Below are 21,699 nucleotides of genomic sequence, written 5' to 3' on the forward strand. Positions count from 1 at the left end.
GCATCCTGTGTCTGGGCCTCTTTCCTGTTCCCTTCACAGCTGCCTTCCATGTACTTCCAGAAGAAGAGATGATCTAATTTGAAAATCTCCCAGTACCTTTTGAAAATATCCTCCAGCCCCACCCCTATCCTCTAAGGGAACTTATTCCTGGGCATCTCAAGTAATGCATTGCTCACTAGATAAACCAAGGTCTGACTCTTCACTTAGTGCCTGGAAGGAAGAGTCTTAATCAACACCATTTGAGTCCTCTGTTTTGCAGCCTCCCAGGGGGGAAGAGAATTGGGCAAGACTATTTTTTGCCCATGTAAGGAAGAAAGAAAACCAAGAACTTTTCAGCTTTCCCCCTCTAAAGCTGTTTGAACGACCTTGTTCTGTCTGTTGCTTTCTATCCATTTGCAAAGTTCTATTTTTCTCCCTAATCACTTTTTGCCCCTACTGTCTTGGAACGCCTGGTTCTTTGACTTTTTTGCCCTTTCCATGTACCCTATTTCTTTCTAAAGCATGTCGTTATCTTTTTATTTGGGAGAACAGTTTAGTGACCTTTTAGTTCCTTTTACTTTTTTCCAGAGTACAAAGAATAAAGCTGTGTGTGTGTGTGTGTGTGTGTGTGTACTTATATATTGAAACTTCCTCCTGTTAAGATCATCTTAGATGGATAATATGTTAAAGTGGATTGGCATTTGTAATCTAGGATTCATGAAGAAGGATGGAGGTATTATTGGCACACAGTAAGATCTTTTCAATGCTTAATAATCCAGGTAAAATGTACATTGTAGAATCCTGCATTATCCAGCTCTTTGGGGCCTACCTGGCCTAGTGGTAAGTTCTTCAATGATAAAGACTCAGATGGGATTGGGCTTACAGTCAGAGATAAAGGGACTGCTCTAGCTCTTGAGAGCAAAAGAAATCAAGTAAAAATTAAGCAGGGAAAGTTAGAAGTAACAATATAAGCTTTATGTAATAAAGGAAGCATTTTAACAATAAAAACAATAAGCAGGGAATGGACTGGATATAGCTAACTAAGGCCATTTTAACCATCATTCAAGTGAGGGTATATAATGATGCTGTTCATAATTTTAAATATCCAGGAGGACCAGAGAAATCCTTCTACTAATGCGTGCAGAAAGATGGCAAGTCAAAAAAGCATTCATGAAATATACAGAAGGCTAGCATTAGAAAAGTTAGACTAATATAGAACCCAGAGCTCATCAGAATTTATTCATTCACCCAACATCTACTGTGTTATCATTACCTAGCTCTTTTAATATTGCAAATGTGCTCTAAGGCAGAACTACTCAATCTCTTGATATTTTCAGCTGGTTAATTCTTTGCAGTGGAAAGAGCTGAATTAAATAATGCATAATGTTTGGTAGTATCTTTGGTCTCTACCCACTAGAGGCCAGTAGCACCCACCCATGTGCATTCCTCTAGTTTCTGAAACTTTTTTTTTTTTCTTCCCAAATTGCATCCAGACATGGTCAAAAGTCACTGGGGAGAAAAGTTGTTCCCAGTGGAAAACCATTTCCTTTTAAGGAAAATATATTATTATTTATACTTCATCAGATTTCAAGAACAGGATTTAAAGAAGCTTACTGTTTGACATGTTTATTAGTTTATACACTGAAGATTTAACAGAATTTAGTGATGCCAGAGGCATGCCAGAGAGCCTGGCTAAGAATAACAATTATATTTAAAGAAGACTTTAACTTTGGGGTTCCCTATGGGATCAATTTAAAAGAAAAATAAGTCGCATCCTTCTCATTAACTGATAAAGTAGAAAAAATAATTTTATTTTGTTTTGTAGCCAGAATTCAGGGCCTCATGCATGCTAGGCAATAACTTCTTCACTCCCTAAGCTCTGGATACTAGTTTTGTAGGATTGATATTTTCTCTTTGACCTAAATATGGTTGTGAGAAACAGAATACAATGGGATGTTGATAGCAATTTCCATTAGAATGGAAAATAATTTTATTCTTCTCTTTAGTTCTACTAAGAATGCAAGAGATAAAAGCAGAAAGAATACTTATAAGCATTCATTTCATGAAGGTATTTCAATCAAATGTTCATTATAATTATTTCTTCAAATACTTGAAAAGGAGAAGCCATTACTACTAAATACAAATGCACATGCCAGTCCCCTCTCTTGCCTAAGAATTTCTCCCCTTCCTTCCTTGCTTCCTTGCTTCCTTCCTTCCTTCCTTCGTTCCTTCCTTCCTTCCTTTTTTGCATAACAAAACAAATGACCTTGACAGTGGTGTCTGCCTGCAAGTGTTGCACATTGTATTTCCAAGTTTCTTAGGCCTCCAAGACCAAACTGTGAAGTCGCAAATGAAAGCGTGGTGAGTCAGTTGTGACTGGACCACATGATGGCCTGCTTCTGGAAGCGCCCCTGACTGATCTGTGGCCGTGACAGCTGGTCTGGAAGCTTGTGAAAAGCAATCACTTGTCTGCGTACTGTTTCCAGTGCCCAAATAGCTTTCCTCATGTTTGGTGGTTTTCTATTAACAGGAAGATAAATTCATTTTCAAATCATGTATTAGCTTGCTACAACTTTCCTTACAATACAGCAGACCTCGGATCAGAAACAGAAGAGAGTGGAAGGGCCAGGTTGAATTGTCTTCACAGCTGGTTTCTCCAGAGGTCTCTGTCCTTGGCTTGTGGCTAGCTGTCCTCTCCCCCGAATCTCGTGTGCTCTTTGTGCGCTGTCCCTCGCTGCTGTATCTTTAGTGTCCAGGTTACCAGCCATATGAGTAGGACTGGATTAGTGCCCACCAGACTGCCTTGTTTTAGATGAAATGCGCTTTCACCCCAAACAGTCCTATTCTGAGATAATGAGGTTAGGGCTTCCACATATGCATTTGGAAGGAAGTTATGGTTCAGCTAATCACAAATAGCTTGCCTGTTAATATTAATAAAGTGAGGAATGATTGGAATACATTCATTATCCCCCGCCACTAGTTCCATTAATCCAAACAGGGTCACAGATATAAAGAAGGAACATTACCGCAGTGACAGTGCATATGAATGCGACTCTGAAGTCTGTCAGGACTCAGGCAGGCTTGAAGGTGTTGTGACAAATTAAAGTGTCATCTGTTTTATGCATATTTCACAGGTGTGACTGGGATTTCATAATTCTGCTTCGCTCCGATGTTTTGAATTGAAATGTTTTACCCCACAAACCCCACACACTGTTGAAATATCTCAGAAATACCAACACTTGGACACACACAATCATCTGCCTCTAGAATGCTCTTGGATTTTTCTCTGTGTGTTGACAAACATCTCCTGGAGGGTATGCAGAATCTTCCTATCTCCTGTTGAGCCTGTCTTCTGCACGTGTGTTCTGGTTCACCTGATCTTTCATTTTCTTCCTGTGAGTATTAGATACAAGCACTGCATGTGTTATATATGAGGTGATGACATTGAACAGCCATCACAACTTACTTCTCTCTGGAAACTGGAGGGGGGGAAATAAAACAGAGAACTAGAGAACCAGCAAGCCCTCAGAGGATGGGAACACCTGGTTCTGACTATTCATGGTAGCCCCGTGTTTGGAATCAGACACTAACTAAAATATCTGATCCCACAATCCCCACCCACTGTTGAAATATCTCAGAAATGCCAGTCATTGGACACAGTTGATCAATCCGCCTCTCATAGTTTGAAGGGGAGATGGTGGTGACTACCTGGAGGGCTTGATGTAGCTGTTCTTCTGGACTGTGGGGTGGGGCACAGCCTTTAGGGACTAGAAGCAGCCTTAGTGTGACCTTAAAACCCAGTCCTTCTGAGCTCACTAGCACCTCCATTGTGGGGCTATCTGCTGGCATCAGGAAGTCCTTACCCTACACTCCACTCATGCTCTCTGTACTAGCTCATAGTTCCCAGAGGGCTGTGGAATCCCCCCCACCGAGTTCTTGTCAACATTTTACCATGTGGACACCCACATGGTCATTGGTTGGCCACTGAGAAACAATTTTTTTTTTTGGTCAGTTGTGGGGTTTGAACTTTGTCCTGGGTGCTGTCTCTCTGCTTTTCAGCTCAAGGCTAGGATTACAAGCATGAGCCACGGGTGCCTGGCTGAGAAACAATTTTGGTTAAACCTCAGCAGGTTATAAATGTCATTACACATGACACTCTTCCCATCTGGAGAATGGAAGGGAGGCTTTCTCCTATGTGAGGTTATCCCAGGAATTAAATGAGATAACACAGGCACAAGGCTGTCTGTGGGTATACCTGCTGGATGCTTATGTCGGCACGATTTTTGAGATCATGGAAAGGCCATTCTATTACCTCTTTTCAGTCTTTCTTCAATGCCCAACATTCATTCTTTTGAGATTACATACCATGTTTCAACAGCTTTTACTGAGAATTAAAATACTTTCCTTGATCAGGGAGAGTTTAGGCATTTAATGAGTTCTAAGATGAATTGGTCACACTAGCTAGATGATAGCTTTGTGGAGAAGTGACATTGTTTTGTACACATAGAATGCTTATATTTGTTTTCTGTTGTTTCATATTTGCATGTTGGAGTTGGGGGGGGGGAATGGAGAATCACAAATCAATAGCTACTCTGTTGAAATGTGAGATTTAAACTTGCATGGTTCTGGAACATTCCAAAGTGGGTATCAGGAGGTGGAGGAGGGACTCAGGGCCCTGGACTCCAGAGATAGCCCTGAAGGATAGAAGGGGGATGTTATCTCTCATGAGCTCACTCACAATTTGTAACTAAGTCTAATTTTAGAAAGTTATGAGCTTCCTTTGATCATTTCAATGTTAATGTGAAGAGTTTTATTAAAATGTATTTTTGGGAATAATTGTCCTTCTTTTCTTTGGTTTCATTATATTATATCAAAAGCTTCTTAATTTCTTTTTGTATTTCTGAGAGCATACAACAAGTTAAGTAAGATGAATAAATTTCCAGCATGTGTGATACACATTTATGTGCATGGATAACATTACTGTATTGTCCAGATAGACAGCTATTAAAGGTAGATGTCAGGATAAGTGATTTTACCTTAATGAAATGCTGTTTAAAGTCTAAAAATAAGACAGCCTACTGGAACTGATTTGACTAGCTTTGTAACACTTTGGACTATGGAGCAATCCTGCAAGTGGAAAGTCTATGTATACAGGGGAAAGACATTATGTTCCCTTAGTCTCCACCAATCACAAGAAGGGAGGGTCTCGTATAGATAATAGTAATGTGCACAGTCAATGGCACAGAACTCCAAAACATTCCACCAGCCAAAGTTCATTATTTTGATTTGATGCTTATTTGCGATCATATTGTTGGTATTACATATACAGTTGAAAGGCAACTCATCAAAATAAACTATGGAAGTTCATTCCATCTATCACCCAGATCAAGGCAAAGGGTATTTCCAACATTCCAGAAACTTCTTTTGTGGTGCTTCTCAGTCAGTTCTCTCACCACAGAGACAAAGACTCCTCTAACGTATTTTTTAGATATGTCAGAATTTGAAATGACTAATCCAAGGTCTTCCATCTTGTAGATTACTGGCATGTTCATCAAACATTACTTCTTGCCTTTGGTGATGAATCTCATTAAAGAAGTTTGAAATTAGGATGTACTTAAAAGTGATTCATAGCTTCATTTTATTTCTTGGTGATTGCAAAAATCATCACTTGGGAATATTCAGCAAGTAAGATGTGGGAGTTTATAGTTTTATGTTCTGCCAACAATTATAGCCATGACTAAATTGTGAAACTGAAATTTGTTTTTTTGCTCTGAATATGTGTGTGTGTGTCCATGTGCATGCATTCACTGCTTAACTGAGTTGATATGTTCTGAAAAAAATGTCACTAGGTGATTATGCAGTTCTGGGAGCATATTAGAATGTGTGCACACAGACACAGGTGGCACAGGTCAACCATTTCACAGGGCCTTGATGGAGTCGAGAGATACCATTAGTTCAAGATGTATGGGAATGCTGCCAGTATGACAATTTTTTTTTCCGGTCTTAGGGCTTGAACTCTGGGCCTGGGCGCTGTCCCTCAGCTCTTCAGTTCAAAGCAAGCACTCTATCACCTGAGCCACAACATTACTTCCGGTTTTCTGGTGGTTAATTGGAGATAGGAGTCTCACAGACCTGCCTACATGGGCTGGCTTTTGCATTGCGATCCTTAAATCTCAGCCTCCTGAGTAGCTAGGATTACAGGTGCGAGCCAGCACCTGGCTTGCAAACATACTTTTATAAATAGAAAAAACAATACTCTAAAATAATAATTAAAAGTATAGTATAGTGAATACATAAACCAATAGTGTAATGATTTATTGATAGTATTATGCAATGTCTATCATTTGTATGAGTTAATCTCACATAATTGGCTTCTTTCCACCACCACATGTGATGTATGCTATTAAGATTGTAACTCGTAGCAGCCCTGGCATCACTAGACTTTGAAAAACATTCAGCTCCATTATGATTTTATGAGGCAGTCATTGTATATAACCCCTCATGGACCAAAACATTGTTCCACAGCATATACCATGTAGAACTGTCTGTATCCATGTACATAACTATGTATAGGAAAGCCATGAAAATATTGAGACTAGTATTCAGTGACTTACAGTGATTATTAGAAAGATTAGAATAATTAAATAGAATATATGGGTCAGAAATGATAAGACGTACACCAATATGTTATTGACAGTCTCAGGGGAATTCCTTGTTTGTTCACTTTCAAGTCCTTGCTTATTCAACAGTGAATAGACAGAGAACAGGTTCAGATTACAAACATACAGACTGGCCAGGAAAAGAAGATATGTTCGGTTAGTTGTAATGTGTTTGTTTGATATTTTGAGAGATTATAATAATTCAGACATTAGGATTTAGAGTTTTTAACTATAAAATATTACAAATGCTGCTAATGATAAACCAATCATTTCTAAATTATGATTAATGGAGAAAGATGGAGATCGACAGACTGGAAATTTAGACTGAAAAGAATTTGTACATAATAGGGGCAAAAAAAAAAAAAAGAAAACCCAAGTAGATAGAAAAACCGTAATCAGGGTGTTGCAATAATGGATTGGCTGCTCCCTTTCACTATTTGAATGGAGCTTTCTTTCTCCTCCAGATTTGACCATGTGCCAATCATCAGCTCTGAGAACATGCTTCCTGTCCCTAGAATTCTTCCTTCATGGTTTTATTTTTATTTAGAGTCAAAGCAAATGACTTCAAAAAACGTACCTTACTTACTTGATATGTGGCTAGCCTCCCCAAACCCATTTTGTGAAATTCCACAATGGTGTTTTCTATTCTATGTGTCTGTGATTTTCTTCACACAGCTCCTTTACAGGAAACCCAAAGTAAGGACCACACTACAGTACCTTCCATTAAAGATTCCTCCCCCGCCCCCCAATATGCTAACAGGAAAATAACAGAGCAAGGTTACAGGTTAGCACATAAGATAGAGGTTTTCCAAAGAATCTTTGCAAGGCATGCCACTAATTTTAATGCAATGTTTGATCAATTACATGATACATTAGTATTTCAAATTGATCTTGGAGAACTTTTAGGAATTATTGTTATTATGATTTCCTTTGTAGTACTAGGCCTCATGCTTACTGGACACTCTATTGCTTGAACCATGCCTCTAGTGGACAGACACTATATTGCTTGAACCATGTCTCCAGTTTTTTGTTTTTGTTAGCTTTAGGGTATTTTTCAAATGTGATCTGAAAAAAATCATAGCCTGGGCTGTGATCCTCCTACTCTGCTTACTGTGTAGTGGGGTTATAGGTGTGTACCACCAAGTCAGTCAGCTTGTTTATTGAGATGAGGGCTTGCTAAATTATTCCCTGGTCTTGAACTATGATCCTCTTAATTTTTGCCTCTTGAGTAGTTGAGATTACAGATGTCAACCACTACATCTTTTTTTTTTTTGTCAGTCATGGGGCTTGAACTCTGGTCCTGAGCATTGTCCCTCAGCTCTTCAGCTCAAGGCGAGCGCTCTACCACTTGAGCCATAGCACCACTTCCAGTTTTCTAGTGGTTTATTGGAGATAAGAGTCTCACAGACTTTCCTGCTCCGGCTGGCTTTGAACCATGATCCTCAGATCTCAGCCTCCTGAGTAACTAGGATTACAGGGTGTGAGCCACCGGCACTTGGCTCAACCACTACATCTTACTAAGGAATTCTTTTTTTTTTAATTGTGAGAATACTGTACAGAGGGGTTACAATTACATGGGCAAGATAATCAGTGCATTTCTTATCAAGCATTGTAGCCTCCTCCTTTGTTTCCCCTTCCCATCCCATCCTCCCTCCACCCCACCTCGACCCAACCCTCCTCCCCCCGCCCACCAAAGTTGTAAAGTTCATTTTTGACATAACGACTTGTACGTCTCATTGTTGCAATGGGTCCACCTGTATCCCTATTTAAACGATTTGTTTTTTTCCCTTCCCCTCCACAAATTATAGCAACATCAAATACAGTGAAAGCAGGGGTTATACCGTGGGGGAGGGACATACATACTTAGAATTTCCCCCACCTCTCACTTTACACACACACACACACACGCACACACACACATACACACACACACACACATACACATACACACACACACACTCACACACACACACACACACACACACACACACACACACAAGATTCTTCTAAAATGCTCCCCCCCATGATTCTAATAAGCAGCTCCATAGAGTTCCACTGGACTCAAAGAATAAACTAACTTCTAATAGGACCTGACGAGAAGAAGATGGAGGAGTTGGGTAGGACACTCTCCATGGCGAAGGCTCTAAATCCACCCAAATCTCATCCTACTTGTCACCCTGGTTTGCATCCAAATATAATGCTTTAACGTGATCATCTGTACTCCAGCCCAGCTTACAGCTGACAGTGAACTCTCGTGGGATAGTTTTGAGTAGTGGAGGAAACAGTAAATTATCCCATAAATGTTTGTTGAATTTTTTCTTCGGGCCCCATGTGGTGCTAGGCTCTGAGAGGACAGAGTACCAGCAGGGAGGAAGAAACAGACCTAAAGTCAGTGAAGCTCAAAAGCTCCATGGGGCTTCAAGCTTTGTGAAGGAGGGGAAAAGGAAGACGCAGGCTGAAGGGTTTAGGAGGATTGGGGTAAGCAAAGCCTCATTTTGATGTCTCTTAGTGTTTACGGCTTAAGCTCTAAATGTGCTCTCTGAAGTACCAAAGCACAGAAATACAAAATCTGAAGTGAAGTACCAGCAGAACAGCCTGAAAACAAGATTGATGTGCAGACCTGGAACTAAGGCAAGATGACAGAGGATGCTCAGACCTGGGCAGACAAGGACAAGGGAGAACAAAGAAGGCAAGTTTGGAATGGTCCTTTGAGTGCCAGACAGCAGCAGAGAGAACTGAAGGTCCTCGAGTCCTTGATGAGGTTCTCACGGGTGGACCAATGTCCCTGCACCTAGAGGGGCAGAAAGAAAGGGAGAGCTGTGGCTTTCGCCCAATGTTCAGTCTCTCCTGTGGATGAGGGGGAGAATGTTTTATCCCAGTGGGTATTGTGTGCTGAGCGATGACTAGACGTTTTAGAAAATCAACTTTTGAGCCTCATTCTGGGAAGACAATTCTAAAATTCAGGCCATCTGAAAAAAAGAGAGAGTGACCCTGCCGGGGGCTAAATCACTGATGGGTTCAAGCCGAAAACTGACAACTCTTCGGTGTTAGAACAAAGCAGGACTAAACGAGGAGGCCTGTTTCGACTGAAATTTTTGATGGAAGAGTAAATGTGAATTCAACAAACCTGTCTCAGGGACTCTATGTGATGGCCATTACTTTTATTTCTCTTGACAGACTCAAAAGTTTCAGCAATGTGTGTGTGTGTGTGTGTGTGTGTGTGTGTGTGTGTGTGTGTGAATCTGCACTGATGTTTGAAGACTGTTACAGTAAAACAATTTGCTTACTTGAAGAAAATGAACTTGAACTGTTGGTACCAACTAGCCAAGAGAAGGAGACGGGAAACTTTTGGCAAATGGTTCTCTTCCTCTAAACTGAAAGGACCATCTCCCAGTGGCTGTGTAACGAGACAGGGAGAGTCCTCGAAGGCACCACCCCTGTGCCAGGGGTTTAGTTCTGTGTTAGGAAATACAGCATTGATGCTGGAAGATGAGAGCTTGCCTGTGACAGAGATAAACCTGAGTTTGTTTATACCTGAGAGCCACTGTATAGCCATACAGAGAATGCTATTTTATTGCAGGAAATTAATTTTGCTCTGGATCACTAGGTTTTATAAATACTCCCAACCTATAAATTATATTACTCATATCCCTAAGAATCTCTATTGAAGACTGTCTCAAAAGCTTTAAAGTATAAAATATTTATTATTATTATTTATTGTTTCCTCTACTTTTGGCTTTTTTCAAAGTTTCTTAGCATCATCTTAGGGGAACAGTAAGCTATATTTATTTCTAAAGGCACAAAGGATAAGGGAAAGATTCCAGTGTTTAAGCATCCTGAGTGCAAGGTTTGCTGTCATTCAAGCAGGATAGTCTTTCACAGGAAAAGAATACTCGGGTTATATGAAATTTAGAAGAAAGGATTTTCTTATCAGCTCCTCAGCTGTCCTGTGTTATCTGTTGCCTTCCTTCTACCTCTTCTCAATAAGTGTCACTGATTTTTTTTTTATTAAAGGTCAACATTTTATGAGTAAACAAGAAACACATGCTCCTCCACTGTGAATCAAAAAGGGGTTAAAGAAGAGTTAAAAAAAATCACTTGCCCTTCTTTTTTACTACGTATCCATCCCTTCAGTCCATTTCTGCATTCACTGGTGACATGCAATGTCTCTGTGTCTATGTTCATTGCAACAAATGTATCTCAACTATTCATTAAGAATTGGGGAAAGGTCATCATGAGAACAATGAGATGAAATGAAAATATCCAGGGAAGTAAAGGAAGCTTATTGCCAAACTACATGGCATGGATTCACATCATCTGCTGACTTTTCTTTTATGAAGATGTGTCAAAAACGTGAGATTTCACTCACTGGATGCTTTTTGCTTGGAATTTCCATTGCCCTGATTGACCTGGAGACCCACTCATCTTTTAAACCTCAACCCTCAGTTCTGAATCACACCTGATAGAACCGATTCTCTGCCTGCTTTATACACAGCAGCTCAGGCATAGGAGCGTATACTGCTCTCTCTCCTCACTCTACCCCACTTCTTGTCTGAAATACTGGACCTAGGAAAAAAGAGAGGCAGTACTCATTATATGTGTTGCTTTTTCCTTATGTCGACCCTGGAATTTAAATTCACATTTGCTAGACATGTGCTCCACTTCTTGAGCCAGGCCCCCCAGCTCTTCTGGTTTAGCATGTTTCAAGTACAGTCTTGTTGCCTTTTATTTACTTTATTCATGTTTTCCCTAAGCCAGCCCTGGGCAGCAATTCTATACTTTCACACGGCTGGAATCCCAGGCCTGGACCACAATGTCCATCCTGTTGATTGAGAAGTGGTCTTGCTATCTTTTTGGCTTGGGCTGTCCTCAAACCATGACTCTCCTTATCTCTGCCTCTAAAGTAACTGGGATGACAGGTGTGCACCTCGATGTTTTTCCTAGTTGAGTGATGTATAAAATGAAGTGCCAGTTTCAATATTGATTAAAAATGGACGGAGAGAAGGTTGATGATAGCAGCCAAGATTTTTCAGTCGCAAGATTGTCAAGAAAGCAGAGGTCTGGCTTGGGGGCCCTTGTTTTTCATTTTCTATTTATTAAACTATCAAGATAATCCACCATGCAGCATCCACTGGCACTGGAAAGCTGCCACCAAGCTCCTGGGGCTCCTTGTAGGGATCTGACAATTGAGAAGTGTATGTTCGTGAGAGGTGCTATTGTGGAGATCATTTGAAAAATCATCGTAGTACCTGGTTTGAGGAATGAAACGGGGCCGTGAACTCCGAGGCTTTAGCCTGTGGGTGGTGGTGGGAGACTCACAGAGATGTGAAGTCTGGCTCCTCTGACTATTCTTCTCTCTCTTTTTGACCCGTGCTGACTGCGTATCTATGAGTGTTGTACTCCTGGGGTCAGTAGCTCTGAGCAGAGGAGACTGCGAGTGGTCAGAGCCCAAAAGATGCTCAGAGAGGCAGAGGAACGGGTACTAGTGGACATGTGTACCTGGGGCAGGGTGGAGCTTACTGAAATGACATAAAAGAGCACCTTAGGGTCCTGAAAACTACCCCCCTTAAAGGACTAGGAATCTAGAGACTTGAATTTCACTGTCTGCTCTGACTCTTATACCTTAACATCAAGACTAAAATCTAAGCTTTAGAGTATAAAAAGTATTTTGAGCCATCTCTTCTGTAGTAACAACAACAAAACACCCATCATAAATGGAGCTGAAGCTGGTCCTGTCAGAGCGCAATCTCTTGAGAGCACCGCTCAGCCCATTTCATGGAGAACTGAGCACATGCTGTGAGCATGGCTGGTCTTCTCCTCAAGCACAGCTAACTGCATCTTGCAGGTGTCTTGGAAAAAAATTCTGTTTGAACTGTTCCTCCCCTCCCATTTCCATTCACTGATATATCTCAGTGCTTTCAAATGCTTCAGATGCGTATGAAATGTATGTATAAAAGAAGATCTATAAACTTGCAGCCAGGGGATTCTTTGAACCACTGGCTGCTCTTATCAATGGAAGCCAGTTCCAAATGTCTGTCACGACTCAGGAAAGGAAGGCAGACAGAAGAAATAACAACACAGACAGGCCAAAGGGAAAAGAGCAAGAGAACTTTAGGTTGCCCAACTTGTATTTTAAAAGGCTGCGTGGTGTTCTCTACCTGAGATTATTCCTCCGCCCCACCCATCTACATAAAATTCCTGGGAAACATTTTTGAGTCCTTAAAAAAATCTTTCACTTAGATGATATTTATTTTAAACTATGTATGTTAAACTAGATGGTTAAGACAAATTCATACTTAAGGAGTGAATCTAAATGTCTAAGAGGAAAGAGCAATTATCTATTTCTACCCCTACAGCTATATTTTTTTTAAAAAAGGGAAGTGGAATGAAGAAAAAGACTGAGAATTGATTTTCTTTATTCTGTGGTAGCCTTAGGCCCCATATCTCATTTTGTAGAGAATCTCAGGTTTAGCTTTTTCATTTTATTTAGCTTGATTCTATGGCCCTAAATCTCCTGAAAGCCATTTGATAAACTCAAGAAATTAAATTCATCATGGCTTATGTGACGCTCAAGAAAACACATTTTCACAATCCACAGGGAGTAGAATGCTTTGGTTTACAAAATTGCTGAAAACTGCTCTACTTTTGTTTCTGAGAGATGCAGTAATTAAAGTATATGATATTCAGGTAAACAGGTATCTGAGGGGATCAGTGTATGATCACATGTCATTTGAAGCACCCGAGAATGGTCAGAGGTTAAAAAAAGTAATATGTGTCTACTGGAAGGAAACAAGGCTCTTAATTTAAAAAGCAAAAGTGCATTTTGGCACTGTTCATGATGGTGTTGCTGGGTGGGCTTGGTGTCAATTGCTAAGCAGAGTTCTACTTCCTTGTAGGTAGGGGGTAGGTGTGATAGGCAAAAAGATATCAGCCTCTAATATCGCCAGTGATGCTTGATTCCACATCCCAGTCCTGACAGTCTCCTGATATGTTAACTTGTGTTATTAAAGAAAGGACATTTACACATGTGATGGTAGTAAGGGTCCTGAGATGTGCATCCTGATTTTTAAGTTGTGCCCAGTGAAATTGCAGCAGTCCTTGCAAGAAGGAGACTCTGAGCTGAGAGTCAGTAGTCAATGTGTGAAGATGGACTGCAGGGTGGTGCAAACAATAGACTATAAACCACAGAACAGCAAGGCCACAGAAAGGTGGCCTCTAGCACATATTTTTTAAAGCAAGAAAATGGATTATTTCATCAACACCTCCAGAAAATTTTGTTAACAACTTAACCCAGTTATAGTAATTTGGAACTTACTTTCTCCAGAGTTGTGAGAGACAGTGAAGGGGGGGGGGATGTGTGCTTCTAAAGTGACTAATTTTGCGGTAGTCTATTACAAAAACAGTAGCAGCCTACACCATAGGTTAGTGGGAAAGGCTCAGGGGATCATTTCAGAACCTATTTTTTTGTTTGTTTGTTTAGTGTTTGCATACAGAACCGCAACAATGCTCAGGAATAGGGAACCCACTTGTAATGATAGCATTTCCTATGTGCATGTACTTTGGAAATTACATTCACATGTATCTTTCAGAAGAGGATTACAAGATCAGAGATAGAGTAAGAGTAACCCTGCCAGAACTCTAAGGCATTTGACTTTTAGCTAAATTTCCTGGGACCCTGCAGGCTAGGTTTAATGTTAGTTCCAAAGAACAGAGCCTGAAGAACATTCCTTAGGAAACATAATGTTTGTACACTCCAGTGGACTTCCAGCTCGAATAATTAATACGTGACACCTTTGATGCACCAGATTTTACCTCAGTTCTAACTTTCCATGGGCACTAAATTATACCAAACATACAATTGAAAAAAATTCATGTGGAAATCATTCTTTAAACAATTGAGAAAGTTGTACCAAAATTTTACATTGTGCATTAAAGCATTTCATTTATTATTTTTCATTCCATTCCAAATTTTTCTCAGTGACTATAAATTACCTTTAGAGAAAACATCATGAGATTTTGAGTGAACATTCTTTCTTTGCCTCTGTCTTCACCTGTAGGTTCTTACTCTTGGTTTGGTTTCTGTAGCAATGGAATTAAAACTATTAAGCTTGATGTTATAAAAAGTGCATGTGCACACTGCAGAGAAATTCAAGGAGAGTAAAAGCATCCAAAGAGATGCCAGGAGAGCCTTTCATATATACCTGATATTATAAGTGGCTAGATTTCAAATAGCTGACTTCTGGGTAGAAGATGGGTTAGAAAGAAAAGCATGAGCTTAGAATCCAGTTCTTTTATTTCTTAAGAATGAAAATTGAAAATCACATGCCATCTCTGGAACTTAATTCTCTCTTCTATTAATCAGGGACTTTGGCACCTAGAACACAAAATGGAAAATGTATTTGTAAAACTATTGTTCTATCTATCTATCTATCTATCTTATTTTTTACATATACATATGGAGAGACAGTCTTAGTTGACAATAAAATATAGTGTTGATTACCGATTCTACTTGACCATCATGTATAAAAATCCTTTTATTCTTTGTTTTCTTTGTTAAATGGCAACTATAATTGTCATTCAGTATATATGTGTATATATATACATATATATATATATATATATATATATATATCTTTGGAAGTCACTAATGATTCATAAACACAGTTGACAAAGCCAGAAACTTAGTTACATGCCTTGTGAATGTATGTGGACATGTCCATATATTTAAATTATATACAAATGCAGAGAAAAGAGTCTCACTTTGAAGCTCTTGGTTCCTGTGTGGATGGCCATTCTAGGAACCAGAGATATTAAATGCAAATAAGATTATATCATAAAGGCACACACACAAGAGTCTTGGCATTGAGGATTTAAATGAATACTTATTACTAAGATTTTTGAAGACATTGGGTAAGTTTGTCTGCTGATCGAGTCAGTTGTCTCTAAAATCTACCAATCTGTCATTAATTGAAATTGATGACATTTTTACATCCCACTCCTGATTCACAGATCTGCAATAAATACTGTGCTCATTTTTGAATACACTTTAATTAAAAAAACCTTCAAAACCATTGAGGTTATTTCTTCCAACTTATTAGCCAGATTTTTTAAAATACACTAGAATTGTAAAGCTACACCATCTGTTAGTATCAATATGGTATTGCTTCTATAGGGAAAAATATTCACAGATTTGGTATCAATAGTTTTCACTTTTTTCTTTTTGAACCAAAATATTAAGCAACTGTAAATTCCATCCAGGTTTTCTAGTAAATAGAAATGTGTTGCCTACTAAAATTGAATACAACCTGAAACATTAACCAACAATATTGTAGCAATATTACTGCAGTCACATAATTCTTAAAAATCTAAACATTCATCAATATATTTCTAGATTACCCTTTGTATCTAAAACAATGATCAATAATACTGTGAGGTTTGTGGCTTCTGTTGATTTTCACCTTCAACATTGTGGCTATAGTACTAAGCACATACAAAGAACAACAAGGTAGAAAGCAAGAGGTCAATTAGTTTGTTATTGTAATAATCCAAGTTATGATATGGTTAATAAATAGTGTAGAAGTGGTTAAAGCAATCCTGTTGTAAATATGTTAAAAATAAACTTAATAGATTCTATATTGCTATATAAGGATCTTTGCAAAGTATAATGCTAACATTTTGGGCCTAAGGAACAAGAATAGAGTTGCTATTTCAGTGGAGAGAAAGATTAGAAGGGCAGGTTTAGAAAAGAAGAATAGTGGTTAATCCTTGACCTTAATAACTGTGAGACACCAATTGTACATCTCTATAGAGATATCAATACAGCTTTCCCATCTAATTAACAAATATTAAAAGTCAGGCTGGGCAAGAAAGTTGGTGAGATTCTTATCTCTAATTAGCCACCAAAAAGTTGGAAGTGGAGCTGCAGCTTAGTGGTAGAGTAGAAGCCTGGTGTAAAAAGCACAGGGACCCTGAATATAAGCCCCAGGACTGGCACAATGTACAAATATATACTTGTGGGCTGGGAAGTTGGCTCAGTGGTAGAGCGCTTGCCTTGCATGCCTGAGGCCCTGGGTTCGATTCCTCAGTACCACATAAGCAAAAAGAAAAAAGCCGGAAGTGGCGCTGTGGCTCAAGTGGTAGAGCGCTAGCCTTGAGCTGAAGAGCTGAGGGACAGCACTCAGGCCCAGAGTTCAGGCCCCACGACTGGACCCAAAAAAAAAATATATATATATATACTTGTGTGTGTATGTATGTGTGTGTGTGTGTGTTTGCTCACCTACTGCTACTGTTGACATGTTAACATTCAGTAAATACTTAATCATTGAATAATGAAGTAAGTGTTAATTCAATGATGAGTTTAATGATTATCAATAGTCACTATTCCTTGAATTTCACTGTATGCAGCTATAGTATTCAGTGTTTGATATGAAGATGAGTGTGCATCTCATATTGACCATATTGGATTTTGACAGTTTTACCAAGGAAGAAGCCCGTTTAAAAGCCTAAAAGAATTACAGATATTTGAGTAAGGCTGGCAAAGATATCAAGCCTCTACTTGCCTTCCTTCAGTTTAATATCAGCCACTGCTTCCTATTACAAATAGGAGTATAAAAACAAACAGGCAAAGCCAGATGCATGATTAAAATGTGAGACCCATGGAGACCACATGGACTGTGGGACCACGGCCTTTTTAAGAAATCTTCCTGCACAGGGAGGTGGAGGAATAATTGCCTTTGATGAACTCATGCTTGTGTGTCATGTTACAGTTTTACAAGTATTTTCTTATAGGCACTTAACAACCATTTCTGAGAGGTAATGTTTCAATTATCATAATTTTGGAAGGGGTTGTAAGGGCTAAATCCACAAATCTAGTCTATAATAGCTAAGGTTGGAACTTGGACTTTATTTACCAAAAGTTAATTCCTTATGCTTCTTACTGTAAAACATCTTATTATGTATCTTCAGGGGAGTAAAGAAATGTGCATGGAGGTACATGTATTTTATATAAACGAGACATATGGAAATTGGAAAAGAATTAATAAAATAGAAGAGAGGGCCAAAGAATGATTACAAAATCAGTCATTAGTTCAGTGTTCAGGATGGGTCGCCCTGTGTTACTGTCTTCATAGTCACCAGAAATGAATAGATCGATCCTTCCTTCCTTCCTTCCTTCCTTCCTTCCTGCCTTCCTTCCTTCCTGCCTTCCTTCCTTCCTGCCTGCCTGCCTGCCTCCCTCCGTCCCTTCCCTTTCCTTCCTTCTTTTTTTTTGGGGGGGGTCCAGTCGTGGGGCCTGAACTCTGGGCCTGGGTGCTGTCCTTCTGCTCTTCAGCTCAAGGCTAGCGCTCTACCACTTGAGCCACAGCACCACTTCTGGCTTTTTTCTTTTTGCTTATATGGTGCTGAGGAATCGAACCCGGGGCCTCTGGCATGCAAGGCAAGCACTCTACCACTGAGCCACCTTCCCAGCCCCTTTTCCTTCCTTCTTTCCTTCCTCTTCCTTCCCATCCTTCTACTTCTCTTTCCTTACTCTTCTCTCCTCCTCTTCCTCCTCTCTTTCCTTCTTCTCCTCTACTCTCCTCCTCTCTCCCTCTTCCTCCTCCTACTTCCCTCTCTCCCTGCCTCCTTTCTTTTTCTTCCTTTCTTCCTTCTTCCTTTTTTCCTTCCTTCCTTCCTACCTTCCTTCCTTCCTTGCTTTCTCTCTCTGTCTGTCTGTCTGTCTGTCTGTCTGTCTTTCTGACTTTCTGTTTTTCTGTCTTCTGAAACTGGGATTCAAACTTGGTGCCTGATGCTTTTAATCACTGGCTAGCTCTCTACCTCCAACCTCCTCCTCCTTCTTCCTCTTCTTTCTTCTTCCCTCCCTCCCTGCCTCCTCTCCTTCCTCCTGACCTCCCTCCCTTCCTCCCTGTCTCCTCCTCACAAAGAGTCCAAGGTGCAACTACCTGATGAGTGACACGTGTGGTGTGCATTACAGTGAGGGTCGGGCTGGTATTGGCGCCCGGCAGCGGGTTTTGTCGGTAGCTTTGTGCTCTCTTTTATCACAGCTTAAGACAGCAGATGGCTCTCTTGCGTTTTCTTTCACTTATCTCTGTCTCTGTAAACAACTAAACGGCTTTTGGGGAGAGGGAAGAGGAAAACACTGGGATGGAGCTGAAAGACCTCGATTATGGCGCTGCTGCCCCCGCCCCCATGCATGGGCTCCCTTATAGTGGGAAGCCAAGTCGAAGAGGAAGGAGGAAGGACCGCCTGAGGTTTGTGAAAATCGCGGTCTAGACGGACAGCCTGGCATGGCCACGGGGCAGGCGCTACGCCCTGGGGCCAGAGACCCCAGGAAAGCCAGCGGAGTGGTTCACGTCTCCGTTATGGAAAAAGCAGAAAGGCTTTGTGCTCGGCTCCACGGTGTGTTATTAATGTCGGTGGATGCTGCGAGGATTAATTTCCTTTCCAGCTTGAAAGGGTGTGGGGAAAGGTGGAAAACTGCTTTTAAACGCAGGAGAGGTCGGGAGACCCCACAGACACCATTCCTCCCAGTGCCAAGCGCCAGGACTCGGGCTCGCAGACCGGGCGGGGTCGCTGTCCGAGGTGCTGAACTGAGCCCGGAGCCAAAAGCCCCACTGCAATGTGGGGAGGGATCCCGAGGAGCTCCACAGCCACCTTCCTACTCCACACCCCCATCCAGAGATTTGAGGAGGTGATGGCAGAGAGACGAAATGACTGGGAAGAGAATAATGAATGAAGCAACATGACAAGTTTAATCTCAACCTTTTTAATGTGAATAGAGTCGACACATCATAAAGCTTAGAAAGCCTTCACAAAGTGTGTTGGTTGGTGGAATTGTGGTAGATTGAATGCTTTACACTCTTTGCTGAAGAAAATCTCTTCTAAGAGCTTTAAATAAACCTGTTTAGTTTAACCATACAGTGGTTCAAAAATTCAAACCTAGAACTTCTGAATGTCCAAATTGCTACTTTTTAGTAATGGAAGCCAGTCTCAGAATGACTCTTAGTGCTCAGTGGGGCTTTTTTCCCCCTCAGCAAATAGGAAAAATAAAACACATATATTTCAATAGGCATTTGATTATATATCCATTGCTCTTTAAAAACATGTTAATGTGACATTAATATGCACCCACTAAAAATGGAAGACCAAGTTTAGGTATGCTGGTGCATTCCTATAATACCAGCAGCCAGACAGCTGAGACAGGAGGAGCATCTGCAGTTAGATACTACTTGGGCTATCTGGTGAGATCACCTTAAGAATAAAAGAAAACGAAGGGGAAGAAGTAGATAAAGATGAAGAAGAGGGGGGGAGGAAGGAAGAAGAGGAAACAAAGGCATATACAACAACAAAACATAAAGCAGTAAAGATTGAGTAAATGATGAGCACATTTCTTTTACTTCCTCTTGGGTGATTAAGAACTGCAAAATTTGACCACATAGTTCTGGTACATTGCTAAATGGCGGTGGTGTTTCCTACCTGTGAATCTTAACCTGCGTGTATAGTCACATCATCATGTTCCCTTTCCATTAAATTCTGTTCCCTCAAGAGTTAGTAAATATGGAGTTAGCTGACAGAAGAGCATCCAGAGGTGCTTGCCTGTGTGGAGAGGTGGTGGCTAGGTTGTGTAGCCAAGGCATGCAGCCTCCCTGCCGTCAGTCCTGGGCTGCCCTGTTCTCATTTGCCTGCTGGTGTGTCTTTGTAGTACTTTCTGCTCATTTCTGAGACAAAGGGAAAGCCTGCTTCAGTTCACAACTACTCCAGGCTTTCCTATGCTGTGTGGTCTCTCTTTCAGCTCTATAGTAGTCACGGGAGGAGACCTCAAGCCTCATGATCACCAAAGGAGTTTTCCTTCGGTCTCCTACCACTGGGAGTCTAGTTTCTGCGTTCCTTCTGCTTTACCTTTGTCGGTTAGCGGACAAAACAGGAAGGGGAGACCCTAAAAGGAAAGTCAGGAAAACCCTCTAACAGGGTTTTGCACTTGGTTCTGCCACTGGGCTGGTGTGCCATAACCCCTGGGCTGGTATTCATCCAAACGGGAACCCTTTCTCTCCCATCCTCCTTCTTGGGGGGGGGGGCTTCCACTCTTTACCCAGGACCTGCCGAGCGGCAGTCATCTAGGAAGGAGCACTGTCAGGCCACAGACAGAGAGCACTGAGGTGAAGCGTCAGCTGCCATTCTTTGGGATTTCAGACACAGTTCCTGTGGCTTTGCTCTCTGCCAGTGCACCCCCCTTCCCTCATGTTGGGGTGTCTTCGGTCTGGTGGCTTCTTTTTGCTGTCACTGGAATACGGTGACACCCTTTCTCTGGCCTCCCCCTCTAGCAGTATTTCTACCCTGACTTCTTCCACATCCCCCCCCCCCCGTGGCTGTCCTATCCTGCTGCTGGGTGCTGTCTGGGATCCCGTAGTGGCAGCTGTCTCTGCTTCCAAGGGCTGCGAAGAAGTGGACTTGGGACCGCGGCTTCCCAGAGGCCCTCTCCTCTCCTTCCCTCTTCCCCCCCCTCCTCTCCTCTCTTCTCTTTCCTCGTTGCGGGGTTCCAAATGACAAACCTGAGCATCCCACAGCACAAGGGAGAGTCCAGCAAGTTGGGGTGCACTCGGTGAGGGGTGGAGGCGCCTCCTACCACTCAGCTCCTTCCCGGGAGCTTAGAGGCCAAAAAGATTAACTGGAGAGGCTGAGCGGGTTTTGGAGGTGGGGCTGGGGTGGGGGGAGCAGTCACCTTAAGACCCAAAGCCCCTCAGAAACTGAGGGAATCCGGTTTCTCCACGGGATTCAGCACACACACCCCCTCCCCGAGACGATCCCTCTTAGCTTTATTATTATTATTATTATTTGAAAGCGATACCAGCTCGACTTGCTTTCCCTTCCGCGCGGATCCCTAGCCAGGGGCCTGCTCGGTGGAGGGGGTGGTGGGGTGGTAACGGAGCGCTTTGATTAGAGATCTCAGGGGAGAAGATTGCTCTCTCCAGATGCTGATTTCCAAAGCACTTGACAATCACCGGCAGAAGCTAAGAGCAGGCGGCGGCGGCACCTGCCGGGGGGCAGCAGCGGCAGCCCGGGTCTG

The 21,699-nt window shown here is 41.4% G+C and overlaps 1 protein-coding gene across 1 annotated transcript in view; it reads left to right on the plus strand.

Moving 5' to 3' along the window:
• Positions 1-21,699, plus strand: part of Fgf14 (fibroblast growth factor 14) — a 525,394-nt gene that overhangs the window by 342,195 nt on the left and 161,500 nt on the right. The gene's annotated exons all lie outside the window — the stretch shown is intronic.

This window comes from Dipodomys ordii, unplaced genomic scaffold (genome assembly GCF_000151885.1).
Source record: "Dipodomys ordii isolate 6190 unplaced genomic scaffold, Dord_2.0 Scaffold65, whole genome shotgun sequence".
NCBI lineage: Eukaryota > Metazoa > Chordata > Mammalia > Rodentia > Heteromyidae > Dipodomys > Dipodomys ordii.